The sequence below is a fragment of the Anser anser genome, assembly GCF_964211835.1.
Source record: "Anser anser genome assembly, chromosome: 1".
NCBI classification, from domain to species: domain Eukaryota; kingdom Metazoa; phylum Chordata; class Aves; order Anseriformes; family Anatidae; genus Anser; species Anser anser.
Genome location: NC_139720.1, coordinates 199,824,459 through 199,848,430, shown reverse-complemented (window position 1 = coordinate 199,848,430; position 23,972 = coordinate 199,824,459). Strand labels below are relative to the sequence as shown.

Genomic DNA, 23,972 nt, shown 5'->3' with positions numbered 1-23,972 from the left:
TCCACCTTTACCCTTATGATGGTTCAAGACGTTTCATAGTGACAGAGCATTTTACTACATCCAGCCTTGCCTTTTTATGTCTGCAGTACAGTTTCACACTGAGTGGTACACTAAGGATCTCTGCTGGGCCTGCAGATGTGGGTGAAGTACCATGTTGATGTGACTGCATTAAGGTTACAACTAGAGTATTTTATGGCACACCGAGTTAATTTTCCTACTACTGCATACTCTGCCTGCATATTAAGCCCAGGTATGGCGCTGAAGTGGCATGCAGTTGGCACTGTTTCACAGTTAAGTCTTTGAGACATGTACCTGCTGTGCTTACTCCTTGCAGTGAGTATAGGGTCGGTCTGTCCAAGTTCTCAGTTCTTCCAAGTCTATTTCCAGAAAAGGTTACCCAGAGAGATTGTGGAGTCTCTCTCCTTGGACATTCTCAAAAGCCATCTGGACAACCTGCTCTAGGTAGCCCTGCCTGAGCAGAGGGGTTGGAGGTTACTTCCAACTTCAACCATTCTGTGATTCAGTCCTTCCTCCACCCTTCTCCTGTTGAAGAAATCTTACCTGCACAGCAGTATGGTCTGGGCAAATCTAGCCTCACAATCAGCCCCTACTCACCTAAGGAGTAGTTTTCTTTCAGCTTGTCTTTTGGGTGTAATGATACCAGCTTGAAAAGCAACTTCTACTTGTGCTTGCTTCCTGCAGGAGGTTACCACACTTCCATTATTTTTGCCACTTTTTACTCTGTTCCAGTCAACAACAACACACTCCAAAACAAAACCTAAATCAACCAACCAACCAAATAAAACAGCCCCAAACAGTAGATTCCAGAATGTAGCATTGAAATGTGATGAGCAGTTTTAATTCCTTACTAGTTCCTGAGCTTGCAGCCTGGAGCAGGTGGTAAGGTCTACAAAGGGAAGTGACTAGCAACCAGCAGCTGTGAGGACTGAGAACCTTAGTCACACAGGAAAAGATGTGTGAGGTATTTACCCAAGTTGTTTCAAGGGCCTCAGTGCACCCATGTGAAGAAGAACATATTTTTAATCTTCAGTATCACATGCGTTTCCTCTATTTGCGGTTGTGTTTAAGCAAAAAAGATGATATCCTTCTGCACCATTCAGGCAAAGGAGTTAAACTGATCAAAGTTCAGATAGGTATCTATCCTAATCTTCCATAAAGTAAAAATGTGTTAGGAGACTATTTTGTTAATCTCCTCTTACCCATTTTTCTTTTCCTTTGCTTGAAGATTTATATTTATTCACTTGCTCATTGTATTCTTTTTTCATGACTGCTTTGGAGGCAGTGCAGAGTTGCTGTTGCTTTTTTCCTTGCTATTCATTTAAAGCTCTCTATTTGGCTTTTTTTTTTTTTTTTAATTCTTTCATTTAATGTCAATCTGTTTTGATTAAAAGACCTTTATCTTTCCCCTTCTGTGCTCATTCTGTCTCCATTTTTTTTTTTTTTTTTCTTTCAGGGTTCTTAATTTACCCCCAAATTTAGAGACTGCAAGTGGAATTAATGCTCATTCTAGATGGTATAGACAGCAGACATCTCACTTCTCCAGGCTTCAGAAACCCCAGTTCTATCTATTGGACTTGTACTTTGCCTAGATGTGCTTGCAGAGTAAGCAGTACTGCCCTGCAATGAACACAGCACTGGAGATGTACAATAAAGTGCTCTAGACACTTCAGCAGGCTCTGAACAGGCTGCAAACTCAGGCCACAGCTGATGGGCTTGTCTGCTGAGTGGTCTGAAGGTAACTGCTCAAAGGTAACTGCTTTCCCTTATGCATTATCCCAGTGGCTTGGAAAATGGCTTAGGAAGTGAAAGACTGGACTTTTAAACTTACCTTGGCCCGAAGACTTCCATTTCATGATACCTGCTTTGTGTGAAACTGCATCCTATATTTCAGGGGTGGAAAATTTTCCACTCTCATTTTGATTTTTTGACCGATCACTTAACTCATTAAATTCACTAACAAATCATTCTTCAAAGGGGTCACTATACTTCCACTTTTTCTATAGTCACCATCCCATTAAACTGAGTGTGCAACTATATTTTGGCAGCCCTTTTTTATTTTATTTTATTTTATTTTATTTTATTTTATTTTATTTTATTTTATTTTATTTTATTTTATTTTATTTTATTATTTTATTTTATTATTTTATTTTATTTTATTTTATTTTATTTTATTTTATTATTTTTTTCAGCTGCTGAACAGTGCCTTCCTTGTATCTTCTATCACTACATGTACAATCTTTATAAATCTTTATATTATTTTGTGGCAGGATGAATCTAAACAACCTTTCTGTCCACAGAGCTCTTTTCGCTAGTGGATTGTCAGTCTCAACTGCTAGAAAACTATCAACTTTCTATAGGTTTTGCATTGGTCTGCATAGTTATTCCTCTTCTTGGAAAACTGTAAATACTCTGTCAAGGGTAATATTATGGCTTTTATTTTATTTTATTTTATTTTATTTTATTTTATTTTATTTTATTTTATTTTATTTGTTTTTATTTGTTTTTATATGTTTTTATATGTTTTTATTTTTATTTTAATTTTTATTTTTATTCTGTCTGTATCTATTGATACTAGATGGGAATCCTAATCAGATCTTTTAATCTCACTGTTTCTTTCTGATGGTCTTGCAAAAGATACAAGGATAAAAACTCTATCTAATCCAAAAAAAAAAAAATGTATACAAATTCCGTCTAATTGAAGTGATCAGCTACAAGTGTACAAATGTACAAATTTATTCTATCTTCCTCAGAATATTCAGTTTCTTGTCTTATGTGCCTTCCCTAGCCAGACCATGTCTCTTAATAAACCATAATGACCAAAAAGACCTATCACGGCAAATGAAGCATGGCCATGGAATTTGATCAAGAAGAAGGGAGTCCTGAATCCTTTAAAATACAGTTCCCATAAGTCAGAAAACAAGCACATGCTTGTTTGTTTGTGTGTTTGTTTTTTTCAGTATTGTCCAAAAATTATATTTTTGTTTGTTTGTTTGCTTGTTCTATAATAATACCAAGATATCTGTTCTTTAGTCAGAAGTATAATTTTTCTGTGGACAAGTTAAACAACATAAATATGAAAATAACCCTTTTCAGGGTCATGGAAGAAAACCCAGCGTTCTTTCTAACTGTACTTTGCACCTTGTGCAGAAGACCTTCAATCTCAGCATCAAATTTCTAGTTATGCTGTAGGGTCTTTGAGGAAATGACTTTCTAATTTACAGGCATGGCTTTTCCCTGATTTTTTTTTTTTTTTAAATATGGACATTATTAAGGTATGCAAGGTAAATTTTAGTCAGTAGGATCAAATTTACCTGGACAAGATGTTTCAGTGGAGTGAAGAAGGACTGTATCTCCACATGAGAAATCCATTCCATTCCCAAAGACTCATACCCACCATAATCCATAACACATAGAATTACAGAAATGGTCTTTGGAAGGGATTTCTGAAGGTCATGTCCAAGATCCACCTTGAAACAGGACTACTGTACATATTGTATGGCATCTGCCATGGCCTACTCTAGTCAAATATAAAAAACTTCCAAGGATAAGATTCCATGTTCAATCTGGGCAAACAGTTCCTGTCCTGCACTACTCATCTAAAGAAGTTTTTCCTGATGTTCAGTCTGAATATCCCAAGCTGAGACTTGCATTTATAGACCATCATTTTGTCATCCTACTCTATTGAGAGTTTGGATCCATCATTTTTATAACTACCCTTCAAGTACCTGTGTGCTGTTATTAATGTTCCAGCTCCCCCTTAGCCTGTTCTTAGCAGCTATTACTGCTGCTATAGACTTAGGCTTGCCATCTGTTTTTGCTATTTTAAAAAACTTTAAAGTTTATTAGTCATTAAAACACATCTTTTTAAAGTGTTTGATAGATTTTATAAATTCTGTTGAAGCTACAGAACTTGAAAGAATTGATCATCGAGCTGTGCATCTTTGGGAACCTGGAAGCATTCAGGGAGAGTCAGAGTATCCATGCCTGTAAAAAAAGACTGTACACAATAGCTCTGGATTATTACTAGGTCTCTTACCTAGCAACTGGGTGAATGCACTGTTTTAAAACATATGGGTGGAAGTAGGCAGCACAGGCAAGTAGGTGTATCTATCACAAAGAAATAGTTGGTCTGTACGCTGAATGGATAAGTAAGACTAGCATGACATCAGACACAACTGTCAGTAGTTAAAGAAGAAATTTAAGAAATAAACTTGGACAGAACATCAAGAGACTTGAAGAGATGGAATGGATGATGAATTGAAATCTGTGCAGAGGAAAAGGATCTGGGGGTGCTGATTGATGCTTACGTGAACATGAGTTGGCAGTGTGCCCAGGTGGACAAGAAGGCCAATGGCATCCTGGCTTATATCAGGAATAGTGTAGCCAGCAGGACCAGGGAGGTGATCGTCCCCTTGTATTCTGCTCTGGTGAGGCTGCATCCCAAGTAGTGTGTTCAGCTTTGGGCCCCTCACTGCAAGAAGGACATCAAGGCTCTGGAGCATGTCCAGAGAAGGGCTACGAAGCTGGTGAAGGGCCTAGAACACAAGCCCTTTGAGGAGCTGCTGAGGGAACTGGGGTTGATTAGTCTGGAGAAGAGGAGGCTCAGGGTAGACCTTATTACTCTCTACAACTACCTGAAAGGAAGGTTTGGGGAGCTGGGGGTCGGCCTCTTCTCACAGGTAACTAGGGATAGGACTAGAGGGAATGGCTTCAAGTTGTGCCAGGGGAAGATTAGGTTGGAAATTAGGAGACAATTCTTCTCAGAAAGAGTGGTCAGACATAGGAATGGATTGCCCAGGGAGGTGGTGGAGTCACTGTCTCTGGGGGTGTTCAAGAAAAGGTTGGACCTGCTGCTTAGGGACATGGTTTAGTGGGTGACATTGGCAGTAGGGTGATGGTTGGACCAGATGATCTTGGAGGTCTTTTCCAGCCCTAATGATTCTATGATTCATAGCCTTGGAATGGAGAGCAAGAAGTGTATAAAGACTGATTGAGATGCAAGAAAAGGGTGGATCCTATCAAGGAAGAAAAAAATGATATTTCAAAGGAAATTTCTAGGAAAGAGGAGTAATGGAAAAGGAAGAAATGAAAGTTAAAGAGGCTAGAAAAGGCATGTACAGTGATCAAGGAGACCTAAACAATAAAAGATGAATAAGTACTATATCTGTAGAGGTAAAAATGGTAATGCAAATGCAGATGAAGAGAGACAAGATTAAACCATGTCTTAGATCTACAAAATGAAGGAGAAGAAAGAAATGGAGCTGATAACATATATAAATAATACAAATTTATTATACTGAATTTATCCCTGAAATCAATGCAGTTGTTAGGGGCTGAATTCAACCCAGTATGGTTCTTATTTTATGAATAATAAATGAATAATAAATGATAATTATAGTATTGATCTACCTTTTACATTTAAATGTTTTATTTATATTGTTTTCATTGCAAGCCTCTGGAGACTCCTATGCCTTTGCATTTGTATTCTGATGACTGCTCAGAAATCTGGATATCAAGGGTGTATGATATAAGTTTTAAGATAATGCAGGAAAATATCACTTAAGCGAGTATGGCAGAAACAATATGGTTCTCTTTGGTGCATAACCCTGGTGAAAGGATTCAGTAACCATAAGGCTGATGCTTGTGCTTATGGAAATCTTGGTTTTTGTAAGATGCATTGTGTTTGGACTTGTAGGTGAGATCATCAAAAGAATTAAATACAGTCATTCAAAACCTGTGCCTTCATTTATGCAAAACTTAAGTGGTAACAAAATCACACAAAATCAGAATGTTACCATTTTGCACTCAGTTTGTACTGGAGAAAATGATTATATTAGAGTCAAGGCAATGACAAATTACTCTTTGGATCATTGAGTAAATATGAGGAACATAAATATTTAGTCAAAATATTTCCAGACTAGCTGAATAAGAAGGTTGATGGAATATTTTACAAGTAAAGAACATGTTTCAAGATTATAGGAATCTTCCTTGGGGGCGGGTAGCTTAGCTGTATCTGAATGGATGTGTGCTTGATATCATGAAAATATGGTTTTCATGATAATATGACATATCCATGACCAAATATACCATGGAAATATGAAGATAATTAACAGCGAAAGTATTAATCAGTGAAGCAAACAAACAAAGAAGACAGTGAGAATAGTGCTTCAGAGTTTCTTGAATCTCCATACTAGTTTTTCAAGTTCAGAATTTTGTGTGCAGGTTTTATCAGCTGGGGTCATGATTGCAGTTTTCAGTTAAAAAGTGTCATGACCCATATCTACTGTTTAACTTCCACCTCATCACTCAAGCTTCTTTAAAGGCATACTTATATTTGAATCACTGACAGAAAAACAGATGGCTTGTCTGTGGTTCTCAGCGTACAAATGAAGTTGTTAGAAGTATAAACATTAAAAAAAAAAAAAAAGATATCTGTATGTTTTAATTCCTTTATTGGCGATGCAAAATTCTGTACCGTTATCTTGGGTTCCCCACTGCAGTCCAAAGAAGGCAGAGGAACCTTACACTTTGAAGTTAGATCTATTGCTTTTATAGAATTATTTTGCTGTTTTTATTCAGAAGAAAAAGCAGGTAAACACAGGTGTACAAAGCTAATATCTTAGGATCTCAGAGTAGAGTACCCCTTATATATAAACTATATTTCTTTAGTAGAAAAGAGAAAATAAAGTCTTAGAGTCCCTGTTCTGCAGCAAGGAAGCTTAACACCTGAAGCATTAAGAGTGACATCCCCAATACGGGAATAGATCACAGGGAAAGTCTGAGACAAACCCGAAACTGAGTACACATCTTCTAACTCTTGGTCTAATAATTTAACTATCAAGTTTAATAACTGAGGTAATGTAAAAGGGTAAACTGGACAGTCCATTAACAGATTCTTTAAGCCCCAAATATACTATTAGAGAAAATATTTTTGAAATAAGAAACCATATCCCAAGCCTCTTGTCTACCATTTGAAAGACATAAAAAAAAAACATTTGTCATGGCCCTCTGCATTTCAAATGATTAACTGTGACTTCTTATCCCTTTGAGTAGAATAGCTGGAGGCTGAACCGCAAGAAGAAACAAATATGACAATTTCACAAGAGTAGTATTGTTTTCTGTTATGTTAAAGCTTAGATATTATTATAAAAATCAAAGGTCCATTAAAAATGTGGTTGAAATGGCTATGAATGCTGGTCTTTCTAGTTCTGCATTGCTTTAAAGATATGTCATGCAGAAGTAATCAACGAGCCCCTTGCTTCCTAAAACTCTGTTTTCAGACATGGCTGTGAATTTTAATTGGTGTTAAGGGGAATGATGCAGCTAGAGTAAGTTAGTCCTAGTGAAATAGCTTCTACTGAGACACAGAAGTGTCACATTGTACTCGTGAAGTTTGGGAACAGAGCATGAAAATAATGAAAATTGCCCCACAGTGGTACGTTGCCTTCTGCAAAGAAGCAAAAATGTTGAACTGTTGCTACGACATGTATTTTTGAAGTGAATGCCAAATCATTATTACTGTATTCCAGCAGTGACTAGAGGCTTCACCTGAGATTGGGATCCTCATTATTAAACAAACACATAGTGAGATGCTCTGCTCTGCAGAGCTCACAGTCTAGAGACAGACAAATGGTAGTGGGATAAACAAGGATGTAAAAGAAGTGAGATAGTAAAATATCAAAGCAGAGGTTTGTAGAAACAACACCAGAATATCCTTGTGATTAAAACTAAAGCTGTCACTAGCACTTCAAATGCTTCAGGTTCTGTGAATATTCTCATTACCTGTTTTCAAACACTTTTTGCTTTGGGATGATATTTTCTCTGCTTTCTTTCTCTCTCTCTCTGTGCACCTGTATCCAATTACAGCTTCAAATAGTCTTCGTAGTGTGGAAAGCTAGTATATTATAGCTGTTCTACGCAAAGAAAAAGGGATGAGCCTGATAAATCAGCTGTTTATAGGTTGGTTATAATAATTATGTCAAGACCTTATGATAGTTTCTCATAGACAGGTATTTATACTGTTACAGAATAAACTGCTTTATAAGCAGATATAAGTGTATGACTATGTACAAGCTTATAACTATGTTTTGTATTTCCATATGTTATGGAGTAAAACTCACAAGGTGATCTAGGCTTTTAGGTCCTATCTAATCTCCACTATTTGATAGTCAAGTGAAAACATCATGCTCTCAAACTTCTACTCAGTGACCACGTTAACTTCACTGGTTATGAAAATCTATAGTGCCTCAGGTTTCACCATTCACTGCCTGACTGTTGGGAGCGTCATAACTGCTAGGTAGAGAAGTGCCTTGTTCTCAATGTATTCAGCTATATGGCATGATTTCCCCTGGGAAATAAAGGTGCGTTTGTCTGAAAACACAGCTTAGACCCATCTCTGCAACTCTTGAAATCTAAGGAAACTTCACCCTGCTCTTATGTGTTAGTATGCTGAGTGCCTTTTGTTATATAGGTTGCTTTTGAATTTTTTTAACGTGTCAAGTTTCTGAGTAAATATTTGTTTTTCAGCTCTAAAAGTCTACAAGGGACTAACTTAAACTTACCAACTTTTTTTTCTTTTTTTTTTTTCCCCCTCTCCAAAGCTCAACATAGTTCTCACAAAACTGACACTATTGGTAAAAATCTATATATTCTCTCCCCCACATGTAGGCAGAAAAGAATTCCACTGTATTCAGAAAATAATCCCACAAACCAATAACCATGTTTCTGCTGGTTTGGAGAAGAGTAAAATCTTATTCTTAGTAACTCAAAAGGAACATAAAGCTGAGAAGGTCCTTCTGGATTGCCAAATCTACTCTGCTGGTATAGCAGTCAGCCAAGTCATATAATCTCATGCATAAAATTATGAAACTTAGTTTGAGTTGTCTGCTTTCCTCCCCAATATCCATAAGAAGGTTATCCAGAATCTCACTTTACTGATCTGGTAAAAGCTGTTTGCAAAACTGGTTTGCACTGGGTCCATTAAAAGAAAGACAGAATTTACATCCAGGACTTTTCCAAAAAATCCTGTTTAATTTGTTTAAAACTGTAGGACATTGAACTAACAGTTTGGCTCTGACATATTTCTGTTTAAAAGAATTTCACTTGCAGTCACAATTATACCTGTCTACACTCTGTCTTGACTTGCTTTAATGCTGAAATATCAATATGTCTGAAAAGAATAGGAAAAACATATTATTAAAATCCTAGCCAAATTTTCATTTCAAACATAACTTTCAGGAAGACCATCAATCCACCAAAAAAAGTGTATTAAAGACATATAATTAGATGAATAATACAAAATAAACACTTTTCTGAGAGCAGGTTACCATCTGGCAGTTTATTTTTATGTTAAAATAAGCTTACCAAACATATAGGCAATAAAAATAATTAAAAATAAAATAAAAGCTTGCCAGTCTCATTACCAAAATCTTCTCATCTCTCCTTGACAGTGAAAGGACAGTGATAGTGATTATGATGAAATATTGCTTAGCATTTAAAAAAAAAAATCTGTTTTCTGAATACCTGCTGGGAGGTGGATGACTTATTTGCTAGACTTTCAAGGCAGAAGCGATTTAACTATGCTAGCTTAAAACCATGTTGGTCAAAATAATTTCTGGAGGTTATTCTCTCAAAGAGTGACAAACTATAACAAGCTGAGTCTGAGCCTGGTAACTGTGATCTTCAGCAGCTGTGTTAACTTCTCCCGTCATGGGTAAGCAAATGCCCTGGATGCTTCTGTAGGCACTTTGCTATTCAATAAACCATATGTATGCAGTGAAAAAGAGAGCCTGATTAATGAATGAGGTTTTGCCTGTATTCATTTTGACTTTGCCTTTCCTGGTGCATAATAAGATAATGAGCACCTGATGGGTACACTACAAATAATGATTATAAGTGGTTTAGTCATTCGGTTAGATTTAACTAATCTCCTCCCTTCCTCAGAGCAGGCTTATTTCTGTTTACTTCTACAAAGATCATTGCTGCAGTTGTATTTTTTAAAGGATTAAAATAAGCCTGACAGGTTAAGTTTTAGTTTTAGTCAAGAAACAACACAGAATATATGGAAAATGAAGGGGGGAAAAAAAAAAAGGATAGAGCTTTTTCTCTATAGTCTTATCTGAGGATTACTGGGCTTCTTCCCTTTTCCAGAGCACCTACTTTGAATGTGTCTACAGACACCCACAAGCAGTCTGAAGAAAAGAGACAGAGTCAGAATGCATATAATAGATTAAATATGGTAAAGAAAACTAGAAGAAAAAGAAAGGAAGGAAAGCAGAAAAAATGCACAAAACTTGTCTAATGTAACCCACACCTGTAGCATTGCTTTATAGTGTCTGCCAACAGCCAGAATCAATACCAAAAGATCATGCTTATAAATAGAAGAAGGAGAGAGGGCTAAGATCTGTGCAGTAAGCTCTAGACCCATGTAGTATCTTTGTAGATCAGACCACACAGTCTGTTAAATGCAAATTGACCAGAGAACAACTGTTTAGAAGTTTGTCCAGAGTGATTAGCTTCAGTGGATGCTGAACAGTTAGTGGTAACGTCTTCTTGCTTAGGATGTAGATACAAAATTGTTTCCTGCATATTTCAAAGCAAAGATCTATGTGCTTACCCCAGGGACAAAGATATTATAGAGATGTATCTCTTCCATTAGTCACTTTATTAGTATTAGTGAACATGTGGTTTCCCCAGCTAAGCATACTGTTCTATTCACTGGGTCATAAAGTATTTAATTAGGGCTACCACCTATCTCTGAAATATTAAGGAAGATTGTGAGACTTGGTAGCCACTGGAGTTCTTCTTCACAAGACATGAATTTTCTGGGTCTTTTCCCCCAAGTTGCAAAGCAGGTATTCAAAAACTTAAAATACTTCAGACAGTCTGTCTCTTGGAGATTGGCCAGTTCACTCAGTGATGTCATTTCAGCATATGCAGGTAGAGCAGATATAGATGACTTCTTGTAGCAAGCAGGAGTAAATCCTCTGTGGAGGCTATGCCCCATCTTCCACACAAAGCTTATATCACTGCTGCTCTGACTGCAAAGTTTTAGCCCTGTCACACTGCAGCAACCAGCCTTCTGAAAGGCACTAAAGCTCTTTGATGAGTGCTGTAGTGCACACTGGGACTTTGGTCTCCCTAAATATCCAGGCTGGCACCTGTTTGGAGCATGGTGCAGTTTCTGTCAAGTCCAAGTTCCCTCTGTTTGGAGATGAGGGTGTGCAGCTGTAGGGAAGAAGACATGGTGCACCTGCACGTTTTATTCTGATGTTGAGCTGGGCACACACCCAGGGAACTGCAAAATGTTTCTGAGTGAGATGACTCAGAGAAAAGCTACCTAGGAATGTCTATCAACAGGAAGAAAAGATCCACAAGGAAAACAGGAATATTTCCTGAGGGAAATGTGGTGAAGGTCAAGTAAAGTGCCTTTCCCTCTACCCTGCATTGGTTTTCGGTTTCTCTGTTTTTTATCATGACATGCAGTCTCAGTTTTACAGGACAAAGAGATTCAGGCAAGGCAAGAGGAACCTGCAAGAGTTTGGCATTTGGGTTGCAGTTGAATTATGCATTTTTATTAATTAATCTCTTTACAGAGAGCAGTTGTTCTGAGTGAGGGGATCAGGTGCTTCAGCAAACAAATAAATCCTGAGCCCAGTGAATGTGAGAAGAAAAATAGTCAATTGCCTCAAAAAAGAAAGAGTGATTTGAGAGCATACATTTGTAAAAGAGCTGCTCATCTAGGCAGAAAAGAATGGGAGTCCTGGGAGTAAGTGAGGGGTTCCTTCCTTCTATGCTGCAGAAGCATAGAAAATATGGCACTTCTTTATATCCATACATATCCCACACAGTTCTTTCACCCATAAGGACTTGAACCCCCAAACCATACACTGACCTCAGTACAACAGTTGAGATATTTCAATGGTAAATTTTCTTGCAGGAGATGAAATATTTCAGTGGTAGAAGGATAAAAAGTAAAACTTGCAAATGACAGTGTGGGCAGAAAACAAAAAATGAATTAGAGGATATTGAGATCATCGCATTAACTCTAAGATAAGCTAAACTAAAATGTACAGTATTGCACTGCATAGAGAAAGACTGTAGGTCAGGGTCTCAAGTGTTGTAAATTGGCTTGTTTCCACTGATGTGAAACTAGCGTGAGGTCTGAAAATCTAAATGTTATGCTTATTTACACCAGCTGGAAATATGGTCCAATACTTTCTATCACCACATATCAGTTCCCTGGGAGCATAGCTTTGAAATCAAACTCTTGAGTTGCTGGCCTGCTCACTCGGATCAATTCCCTGGAAGGTGACCACAGCAAATGTGGTGCATTGTTGACAACAATACTTTTTTGGTGCCTTTGCTTCACAGATGCCAGTATGATTTAAAATAAAGTCCAGATGCAGCAAGCCTTTCTGCTGATTTCCCTAATGAACTGTGAACCTCTAAAGTGTTTCTACTGACCTTGTATTGAATATGCTTTCGGAAAGGAAAACTGTACTATTTAGAAGTGAAGCTCATTTTACAAGCTATGTGAACAGTCTGTCACTTACTGGCAGAGCTCAGACAGCTGTGGCAATGAGGGCCAGGTCACACCAACATCCTCTTGAAGAGAGTGAGAGAACCTATGGGAATTCAGAAAATAAAACACCTGAAGTGCTGAAAGTGTGAGTTAGATCTGTTCTTGAAAATAACGGTTGATTGGTTCATTCAAGCTTGGCATTAGGGATTTCAACGCTTGAATCCTACTCCCTTTATGAACTTAAATACTCTCAGAAAGTCTTTGAATGGGGATATCTTTGTAGTGGATACCTAGTGTTTGTGATAAAATTACCCTAATTCAGAAAAAAAAGGTAATATTACAAAAAATATATTGATTGTTGGGTATTTATCTGTTGAAATGGAAGAAAATGAATAAACAAATCTGCAACAGGCATTTTCCTGTTCCCTGGGTACATCATCAACATCAGTAAGAATGAACATGAAGTCTGTGTTTCATGGTGTTGTCATGTTACAGCTGTAGGCTGAATACATCAAGCTGGATAAAAACAGTACAGGAGGAACAAAACATACATCATTTAATAGAGTTCTGACTTCTCTCATCATCTTTCAGCTGTCTACAAAGCCTGTTTCTAACTTATTTGAATATTACAAGGCCATAGTCATTTTAAGGCACACTGACTGTGTACCATAATGGTAACTATTTTGTTAGTGTCACTAAGAACTATCTGAATTTTCAAGGACAAAAGTAGTAATTAATAGGTCCACAGATATTACTCTCTGTTTCTTCTTGTGATAGTCTTTTAATAGCAAAATACTGTTCTGTTACCCACTCCTTCTCACTTTTCTTTCACATGCAATTGGCATAACCATTGATATTTACCATCCTAACCACATTTCTTCAGCTGCTTCCTGTGTTTTACAGTTTCTTTTGTCACAGTATTAAAAGTGAATTCTAGGGATAGAATAAAAGCATAATATCCTCAGTCATGCAGTAAGATACCTACAATGACAACAACAGTGTTCGTAAAAAATGTCTTCACTGCCTCATTTTACCTAGAGCAGTTTTATGGTTCCTTTATACTTGCATATCATAAATGATTCGTAGTTGGATGCATGAGAGAAACAGTTTACTGAAACTAATCCCAGCAGTGGGCAGACCTATTTGTATTACTCTGGCAATGTTCCTTGCAGTAGTACAGTCAGTTGTAAACATAGCAGGAAAGTGATCTCTAACTAATTCTCATAATATCCACATATCACTGGGAGGAATATCATCTTTGTTAGTATGGAGGCCTTCAGCCAGAATTTACTTCAGCTGCCCAGTTTTCCCATGTGTCAATAGAAGGATTAATCTCCTGATGCTATCTGTACTACTATGGCATGGAGCACAGTGGTCTAAAATACTGGGGTTTCTGTCCTTTGTCACCACTCACAGTGGTCTTCTTCAGAGTTGATCGGTCACAGAGTTGTTTCTCAGGCACCTCTGGAACAATGCCTTAGTATGTCTCAGGGCTGCTTCTCTAGCCACTTAATTTTTCCATCAACAGAAAGATTTTTTTTTTCTGAAATTACCTATTTCACATAACCCAGAGGTTGCTGTCTACCTCTACCCTGATTGTAATGACACACAAAGGCAGGTTTATGTTCTTAATTTAAAATAGTAACTTAAAAATGATTCACGAAATTTAGGTCACATAAACTTGTAAAAAAAATAAGTGCAAGAGCAAAAGCACAGATAAAATGCAAAGTCATTTAAAACAACTTCCAAGATGTCTAGCAGAATCTACTAAAGCATTTGTTTTATACAGAAAATTCAGACTGATATGCAGTACATTTTGTAGTATCTTCAAGTAAAATTTTCATGAAATAATAATGAAAATAAAACAGTGTAAGGAAGCTTTTTGAAGGAAGTTTTCTCTCCTTACAAAGAGAGAAAAATATTTTGCCCGGGATCCATTTCAAGTGGCATAAATGGAAAGCTTGGACTAAGTTTTATATCTATTCCTCCCAGGATAAAAGGCAGATTCCTACACAGTGAATGATGTGCAGAATGAATGAACAGTGAATGAACGGCAGATCATTTTGAATGCATCCAGAAGGAGGACCTGCCTGGTTATCTTAGCACCTAACTGTGGGTAGGCTGAAATTCAGCCTTTCTGTTGCGAACAACCAACAGAACAAGGTTCCATCTTGAACTTCTCAGCACTGCCCACAGGACTTTTTAGCCCAGAGTCACTGCAGAGTGCTACTTTCACAAAGAAGTGAGATTTCCTCCAAAAGAAATAGGAGTGGCTGAAGCAGACAGATGATGGCAGATGATAGAATGTCTCAGGTTGGAGGGGACCTTAAAGGTCATGTAGTTCCACCCCCTCTGCCATGGCAGGGATGCCACCCTTGTTGCCCAGGGCCTCATCTAACCTGGTCTTGAACACCTCCAGGGATGGGACATCCACAACTTCTCTGGGCAACCTGTTCCAGTTCCTCTGCTTGAAGAACTTCCTCACTTGATACTTAGCAGCTACAAGAGATCTCTAAACTTTTAAAGAGTCATAAAGGAAGATTAAAAGGAACTGAAAAAATGGAAAAAACCTTCAAAACAACAAATATCCATTGCAGTTGGCCTTAAATATGAGCAAAGTACTTAGAAGCTACAGAGCTGAAAGACTGAGAAAAAAAAATCATACAGTGCTCACAAAATTCGCATTTGTCCACTTTCTGTGAACCTCTTATGAAGTGCTTGTCCTACATGCTGAGTGAGAAGCACTGCAAATGTTATCACAGCATGGTTGTTTATATGATGATACTAGCTTGAGAATGAAATGGTTACGCTCTCCTCTTAAAACATGACATATGGCTAAAGGAACCTCAGATATTTGCTAATGGGGATTTGTTGTTATGTGTTTCCCTTAATTTTGCTCAACATTCTATTCCTGCAGACCTGTATTTTATCTCTTACTGTTTTTCCAAACACTTGTCTGAAGTCTCTAATTTCAATTCTTAAACTAATTTTTTTAAAATATGTATTTTTCCCTGTAAGCTCTATACAAAGTAGATGCTGTGAGCAGCTTGTCAGATTGCAAATACTTTCTGTTTATGGAGGATACTCTATGTTTAGAACTACACTGCTTTTTCTAACACTAATAGTGCACTAAAGCTAACAAACGTGTGGATAAATTCAGTTTAATGAAGAGAGAGGTTTAAGTCAAAAAAAAAAAAAAAAAGGAAGAGGAAAAAAATGAGGAAAAAACTTCCTACAGTTCTTCCAGTTCTTCAAGGAAGATTCACTGAGCCTGATTCTTCATTCTTATGTATCTGTTCCGTGGTTTCACAAAAAATTGCCTTTGTCAGCAAAGCTGGTTTAAGAATCTCAGATTGTCACCACCTTCAGCCAATTATTCTTACCCCTGTAAAGCACTTTAGCTCTGCTTAGCTGTGTCATTACAGTTGCAGGATGTGTTTTGTAAATGAAATGGTCCGTGTTAGAAATCAAAACAAGAACCAGTGAAATCTGATTCCATCACAGTCTGTGAGGGGTTGGAAGTGCTGCTTGGGTGTGGTTATTGCAACATTGTTGGCATGCTTTGAATGATCAGTTCAATTACACGCATATTTTGATGTTAGGATGCTACTCCAAACATTTTTGTGGAAACAGCAGTGACCTTGGCAGGTTTGGCTTTTCTAATACATGTCTATTCAAGGAATTATCTCCCAATAAAAGAAAAAATATCTACTATGACAGTCAAATGGTCTCTGCTTAAGAAAATGTTTTGTTCCTTTGAAATATGTTTTACATTTCAACAAAATTTCTATGGAACATTAAACGTAAGGAGATTCACCTAGATTACAGAAGCCATGCTCTTTTTATGCACCAGTGGCCACCAATAAGGCATGTATACCCCCTGTGCATTCTAGGTAGGGGGCCTGTAGAAGCTGCCTCTTTCAATTCTATCTGATGTTTACAAGCTAGGCAGTCTTCTTTCAGATATTGTGGGTGTCTTGTTCCTAATGTTCAGGCATATAAAACAAATCCATCACATGGAACTGTCAGTGACATTTCTACTCTTTTCTGTTATTGTCATTATAGTGAGGAAATAAACATGAGTACCCTGCTTTAGCCCTTTGTTTTTTCTCTGATAGGGGATTAGTCATTCAATTCTATCTGTAGAGACATGAATTACAAATGAATATCGGTGTATTCGTTTTGTACCTACAGTCCCATAATTCACCTGATCTGTATCTGAATTTACAATGCATTGGTACTTCAACATACTTTAAGACAAAGATTTTTCTTCCACTTATGTTTCCAAAAGAGTCCAGAAACAATTCTTTTTCCTCTGTTCCTAGTGGCAGGAAGATTATGATGAATGAAAACTCCTTGCTACTTCTTAGCCTAAATGGAAAAGGTAGAAGGGCACTGATTTCAGCTGTAAATAGAACATGATTGTAGATTACTCACTATGAGAGATACTTAACAGCAGTGCATATTTTCTGCAATATTAGATCAAATGGGCATTTGTAACTTATTAATGTTTATCGCTATGTATTTCTGCAAAGCCACCAAGGGAAGTGTTCTTTGCTCTGCTAAAAGATGGTGAAAACCAAGATGCCTATCTCATTTTGAAGGATGGAAAGATCAAGTTAAAGATTTGATTTTGGCTATAAAATGGCTCCTAAAATGAAAGCAATTTCGAACAGATTCTGGGAGACATAGAAATATACTATTCAAGGCAGAAGCTTGGACAAGTTAGCTACAAGTTGCTAAGAGAAAGAGTCCAGATTCTTTCCTTGACTAACCAAAAAGTTGAGGCTGCCAGGCTACTCTTTATAATACTATTCCAAAGACCTTGGGAGAGAACAGATTTGTAGAGAGAAATATTATCATTCATTAGATCAACTGATATAATTAAAAAAAAATCAAAAATACAGGCTTTCAGGTATATCTGATGTCTAGCCCAGCTCAATCATTTATCTCACAAATGGTCTTTTATTTAAAGATGACAAAGTTGAAGAGGAGCACCTCTCTAATTTTAACTAACCCACAATTGGGAAGGACAGCTTTTCAGGAATAATTTGCTCTGTCAATTTTAACTAGGTGACCAGAATTGCAGAGAGAAATGAAGTTTTCAACACAACATGGGTTTATGTAGCAGCACAGTGACACCTTTTTCTCTATTTGTCTTTTATAACTTCTAACTATGTCTTTTTAACCATGATGGATCTCTTCACTGAGCCATTCAAGAGCTTTTACCATGAGCCAACAGGTAATTTAGAGACCCAGATTGTGTATGTTACAAAGACTCTTTTTTTTTTTTTTTCCTATGTTTACATTACTTTGCATTTAACAAAACTGAACTTCCTTCATTCACCCTTTCAGTTTTGTAAGATCTTTCTGCAAACCTTTGGTATTACTTCTGGTTTTGATTACTGTGAGTAGCATTTTTGTCATCAGCAAACTTTGTTGCACCACCTTCCACAGAATATCTCCCTTGTTGAACTTCACATATCTTAGCTCAAATCATTCAGCCACATCAATGCCAATATACTTCCACTGTGAAAACATTATTTCTTGCCATCTTGGGATAGTCCCCCTTCTTTAGCCAGGAATTTGTCAAAGCCTTTTTCAAATCTGAAACCACTATTGCAATTAGATCACAGTCATCTGCTTGCTTACTGATTCTTCAAAGAACTATTCTAAAATATTTATTTCTAGAATATTCTAAAATATTTCTGAAATATTTCTGAAGTATGATTTCCCTCTGCCAGAGCCCTGTTGCCTGTGGCTTATTGCAGCATGTACATTTATGTTTCCGCTAAATGTACCAAAAGTTGGCAATTTGCAATTGGCAGACCACAGAAGTCAAATATACAGACCTATAATTTCTCATCATGTCTTCCTGAATTATCTGTTTTATAATCTGTAACTGTTGTCAAAATCACCTTTACTAATAGTGATTTTACTAATAAATTACATACCACAGTTAACAATCACACAGTTTACTATTTGAGTTGCTCTGAAGCTCTTGAATGAATACCATATGGTCCTGCAGATACTTTACTCTTCATTTTATTAAGTTATTCTAAAAACTTTTCCACCGACACTTCAGTCTGTTTCAATGACTCATTTGTCACAGGAAAAGCTCCCTCTGACTTCCATAACAAAATCTGATGAAAAGTATTCAGACAGCTTTTCTGCTGTGGCCACATTTTTTTCAGTTCTTTTTACACCTTGATTGTTTTCCCTAAAAGAAAGTCTCACATATGTACTGCTTCTGATATATATATATATACACACATATATATATATTAATGTTGGCTTTTGCTCATTTAGAAACCTGCTCCATTTTCAATATACTTTTTTGCTTTTGTGTTTAAAAAGACAGATCTTTTGTTCTTTGCTTTTTTCCTTGTCTGGATACAAACTCTACTTTTAAAGTATACCTTCTTCTTTCATGGAGTGCTCTGTATTGACTGTTATCATTCAGGAATGACTACTTAGAATTATGATAAATAGCTCTATGAGAATGTCAGCTCAGTGCTCAGCAGTAGTCAAAAATCAAATTGAATGTTAGGAATTACTAAGCAAAGAGTAGAAAAGAAAACATAAAACATAATCATACCAGTATATATATACACGTTATCCCCAAATCTTAAAAAAAAATTAAATAAAAAATAGAAAGAAAGACATAACTGGAAGAGGTTCAGTGAAAGACACCAAGAATAATCAGAAACATAGAATGGCAGTCAAATGAATTCATAAATAGATCAGGACTACTGAGTCTGAAAAGTGACAAATGGAGAAAGACTTTGACAGAAGTCTATACAATCATATGAGAAACAGAAAAGATCAAAAGAGACAGATGGTTCATTTTCTCTTCCTAAGCAAGAACGAAAATATCAAATGTTAGCGGGTGGTAGGTTCAAAGCAAAAAGAAGAAGGTGTTTCTCTCCATTATGTGTAGATAACCCTTCCTCACCAGGTCACTTTTCTTTGAGCATCTTTTACTGTACACAAAAAGACACTGCAAGCAGTAAATGAAACACTCACAAGCACACTGCAATTATTTAACGGCTACTGCAGCCAGCAGGGAGCAAAGATGACCATTCTTATGCCTACAGGCCTGGTGAGATGCACGTGGAATATCTGGCCCAACAGTTGGATGCTGGCAGAGAAGTGTCAGCCCCGTTGTGCTCTCATCTGAGCTGGTCTTTGGTGCAGCTGAGCAGCCGATTCTTTGCTTTTTCCATAGGGCTTAATACATATCCATGTCAGTATTTTTCTCTTGAATCCCTGAACTGTCACCTTATTTTTTATTATTATTTTTTATTTTTATTTTTTACTTTGCTTATCTTGTGAGGCATTAACTTACTATACCCCCTTACAGCTGAAAGACAGGTCACTCAGTATAGCTGAGCCACACCTGGGTGTTAAGGAGGAGTCAGATTGATTTCCATGGGTTACACTTTGGAAGATTTTGCTCAGGATATTGTGGATACTTATTGTGGTTTGCATGTATTGAAAAAGTGGCTGGCCTAGTTCATAGACAAAAATATTCCTTTGATATCTGTTAGACTGAAATACCAGGGTCCTAATTCTACCAAAATACTGTTTCTGTTTCAAGAACTTCTTAAGTAGTAAATCTCTGGGGCCTTTGGAAGGTATTCACTGCCATGTGCATGCTTCCTCATTTTGATCTTCCTTCAAAATCTGCTTGTAGTCATTGATGGAAGTGGGACATCTGGCTTTGCTGACCTTTGGTCTGGCTCACCATGGCTGTTCTCATGGCCTAAAAGCCTTCTTTTCTCTGCTACTTAATAGTGATCTTTCTTTTTTGTTGTTGTTTGACTTTTTTTTTATTATTTTTTTTTCCAGAGATTGCATATTACTTTTAAGCAGGGTTGTCCATGTGCTGATTGCATATTACTTTTAAGCAAGGTTGTCCATGTGTTTTAACTAATATATGTATATATATGTATATATGTATTATTATTATTTTAATTGCTACTTCTAATTTCATTTTACACTTTTTTCTTGTTTTGTTTTTGTTTGTTTCTTTTTCTCAGAAATTTCTCTTATACAAAGCTGAAGAGGAGGAAGGACTTTCTGATCATACTGCGAATTTGAATGAGGGAAATCTGAGAGAGCACACATCTTGAAGAATCTGCTGCTGCAGCTTCAGCTGCTCTGTTTTGGACCATATATTTGCCTGTTGTTTTTCTGCAAAGTAGTCATTTTGCTATCTCAGTATTTAAACTCTTTATCAAAACTCATTGTTTCATTTTCCCAGATAATCTAAGGGTTAATTAAAGTATCTAATTATTGTTTTCTTTCCTTTTTGTCTCCTTAATGTTAGCATTTTTGAGTTGCTTCCATTGACTTGTGATAATATAATGTGATATCAATAATATTTCTTCTTATCTAAGCATGAAATTTTGGTTCATATAATTTTTGTTAATTTTTAAAGTTAATTTATTTGCTATATTTCATTCTAAGCTTTCTTTAATGTATGAAACATTTCCTTAGCAGCCTGATCTACTTTGTCAGTCCTATATATTTTGTACTTGTTTCTAAAAGCATGCAAGTGATCCATTTCTCAGTCCAAGTTTTTTTCCATGCTTTTTATGTCCATATCCTTACTTCAAATGAATCCCTTCAGTTCATTCATCTTTTACAGAATTTCAGTATTTATAGACTTCTAGTGTGATAGAAACACGTCTTCCTTTGATCTGGTTGAGTATTTTTAGGTACATGTTTATGTGGTGAGATTATTCTTTGATGTTTCCTGTCTAAAGTTTATTGAATTATATCATTTTCATGGATGAAGATTTTTACTCTTAAAGGATGAATCAGCTCAGATTGTTTTCTCTTTTGGCCTTGTTAGATTTAGCCTAATCCTTTTTGTATAGGTTCTATATATTTCAAAGGCTTCTAAAACTCTTACCCTCACTTCCTCACGCTAATTGTGCAACCAAATTTTAACACGCAGTCTCTCCACTTCTTTGTCAGCTGGTGTACAAAACACTGGAGACTTTCCAGGGAATATATTGTCAAGGCACCATTTTTACATTGACATTTAAAAATTACAGTTTGTGTCCTTTCCTCTCCCCTACTAGTTCATGGGTACTTCACCATCTGTATAGAACAGGTAGAAACTTTGTGAGATACATAGCTTTTGTATGCAAAAGGCAAGTTATGACTGAGTCCTGTCTGGCTTTATAAGCTCACTTGTTTCTCTTTAGCTTGATCCAATGCCCCCTCTAATGATTGCTGGAATGCAACTGATCTGAACAGGCTAGCAATAGGTTATACCAATATTTTAATTATTTACTGATGGGCTTTTAGAACTGAATGTGCTCAAGTGCTAAAAGTCATCTTAAATGAGTATATGAAAGAACTTTAAAGAAATTCTGCCCCTCATCTTCTCTCCACTCTGACCCAGGACAGATCTCCAAGGAGTGATCGATTATTTCCTTCTTTTACCTCCCAAACTCATGAAATAAAGATTAGGACACAGTCAGTTCCAACTAAAATCTCACTGACTCTCCCCTCTTGTTTTCCTGTCTCCGCACAGTGTTCAGAAAGTAGGACACACCAGCAAGGATCATGAGGGTTAGGCATGGAATAGCCTCCTGCTTGGGTAGCTTAGTCTAGAATGAGTTGAACTTCACCTTAGATTAACTCTAAAGTACAGACTGGAGAAAACGGGTGCATAACTGTCATGCAGCCATCATTTTAGAAACCTTACAAATCATGTTGATCTGGTACTTTACTTGACAAAGGGGAGCACTGCTGACAGAAAAGAACAGACCCAACTAACTAACTAAGAGCTAAAAGCTTAAGAAAACAACAAAAATGTCATTGGAAAACTTCAACAAAGCAAATCCATTCTCTTATTGAATGAACAATTTTATGCCACCTCCTGTGGCTGTCCTGCTTCTTTATTCTTCATGTTTGGTAATAAATAGATTTTATAGGATTGCCTAAGTAATACCAATTCCCCCCAAAAGGTTTTTCATTTCAGAATGTGCTGTGCTGTTCTGAGAGTTCTTTGATGAGGTGGCTAATGTAACTGCTTTTTATTACAGGTCAGCTGGTATGAATCCCATCACCAGTAATAGAGAACCACATTAAGATAAAGCTGATTGGAAGGAATCATTACTGTTTATTAACATAAAGATCATTCATTTCCAAAGCTTACACTAAATAAATATGCATGTGTATCTAGTAGAAATCATGCCAGTTCAAATAATTGTCAATGATTATACTTTTCTCTAGCAGTTTTTCATTAGAAAATTAAAACTGAGCTTGAGCTGAAGCACAATTGAAAAAATTAAATATAAGTAACTTAAAATCTGTATTTGTACTTTTTTTTTTTTTTCTGGTTGCCATTACACTAGTTTTACTTTAGAAGTGATATTTACATGACAAAGGTGATTTTTAACATGAATCCTGATTTAACTTTTTTCTTAATCAGAAGGTAATAAAAGAAAATTCTTACAACGACTGCAGACATAATATGTATTTGTAGCATTGTTCAAAAGCTGAAAAAAAATGATATAATTTTTTCTTTTTCTGTTTTTTTTTTTTTTTTTTTTTCAGGGTGGTACAACTTATTGCTGAGTAGAGGAAAAAAAAATGCATGGAGAAACCATGGAGAAAATACTTCTGATAGTATATGTGTGGTCACTTTATTGTCCTTTATAGATTCCAGCCTTCCACCACGTTGAGTAGTACCAGTCATCTCCTAAGGAATTTGAAGATGCAACAGAGGCCAGTTATAGTACTCTTTAGTAAGCTCCCAGATATCATAGTCATTATTGATTTAGATTTTTTTGGTTGGTTGGTTTGGTTTAGTTTGCTTCCAGTTACAAGCAATTGGAACAGAAAACACTTCTATTTCTTTTTGGATGTGTATTTTGCTTGTTTGATAACATTTTGTGGCAAAACACTTTGTCCTAGACGTTTCTGTGGGAGAAAACAAAAACAAAAGCAAAACACAGTAAAGGTTATATATAGGTTGAACTAGTTGTTCAGGTTTTCTTCATAGTGAGTGAAAGATATAAGTATCTTCAGAAGGTGACTAAACTTAAAGATTTCTGAAACTTTTTGTGGGAGTGTGGCCATGGGGGTCGGCAAGCCCCATGGTTGGTGATAACATCAGACTCTTAACGATGTGGCCACCAGGAATGTAAAGAGTTTAGAGGGAACAAGGAAGGGTGATTCAGGAGACGCCTTGCCATCTCGGGTTGCTTGTTCTCCTGCCGTTGGGGCATGGGGGTTGCTGGGTGTTTGCTGTTGCTGGGCAAAGTTGTTGAATGGTTAGGGAAAAATACTGCTGTGGGGCGAATGGTATGAAAAGGGAGCCTGTCCCCGATAAGGATGCAACATGGATAATGAAGTTATGTCATCAATAAAATAGCAGCAGTTACTGATCCTAAAAGAACCCTGG

At 36.7% G+C, this 23,972-nt stretch overlaps 1 long non-coding RNA gene across 1 annotated transcript; it reads left to right on the top strand.

Annotated features, from left to right (window-relative positions):
* The first annotated feature begins 18,771 nt into the window (after positions 1–18,771).
* LOC310896443 lies at positions 18,772–23,590 on the top strand. The gene is made up of 3 exons (XR_014581493.1): positions 18,772–20,181; positions 20,587–21,267; positions 23,123–23,590. It is a non-coding gene; the product is annotated as an uncharacterized lncRNA (long non-coding RNA).
* Positions 23,591–23,972: the final 382 nt, after the last annotated feature.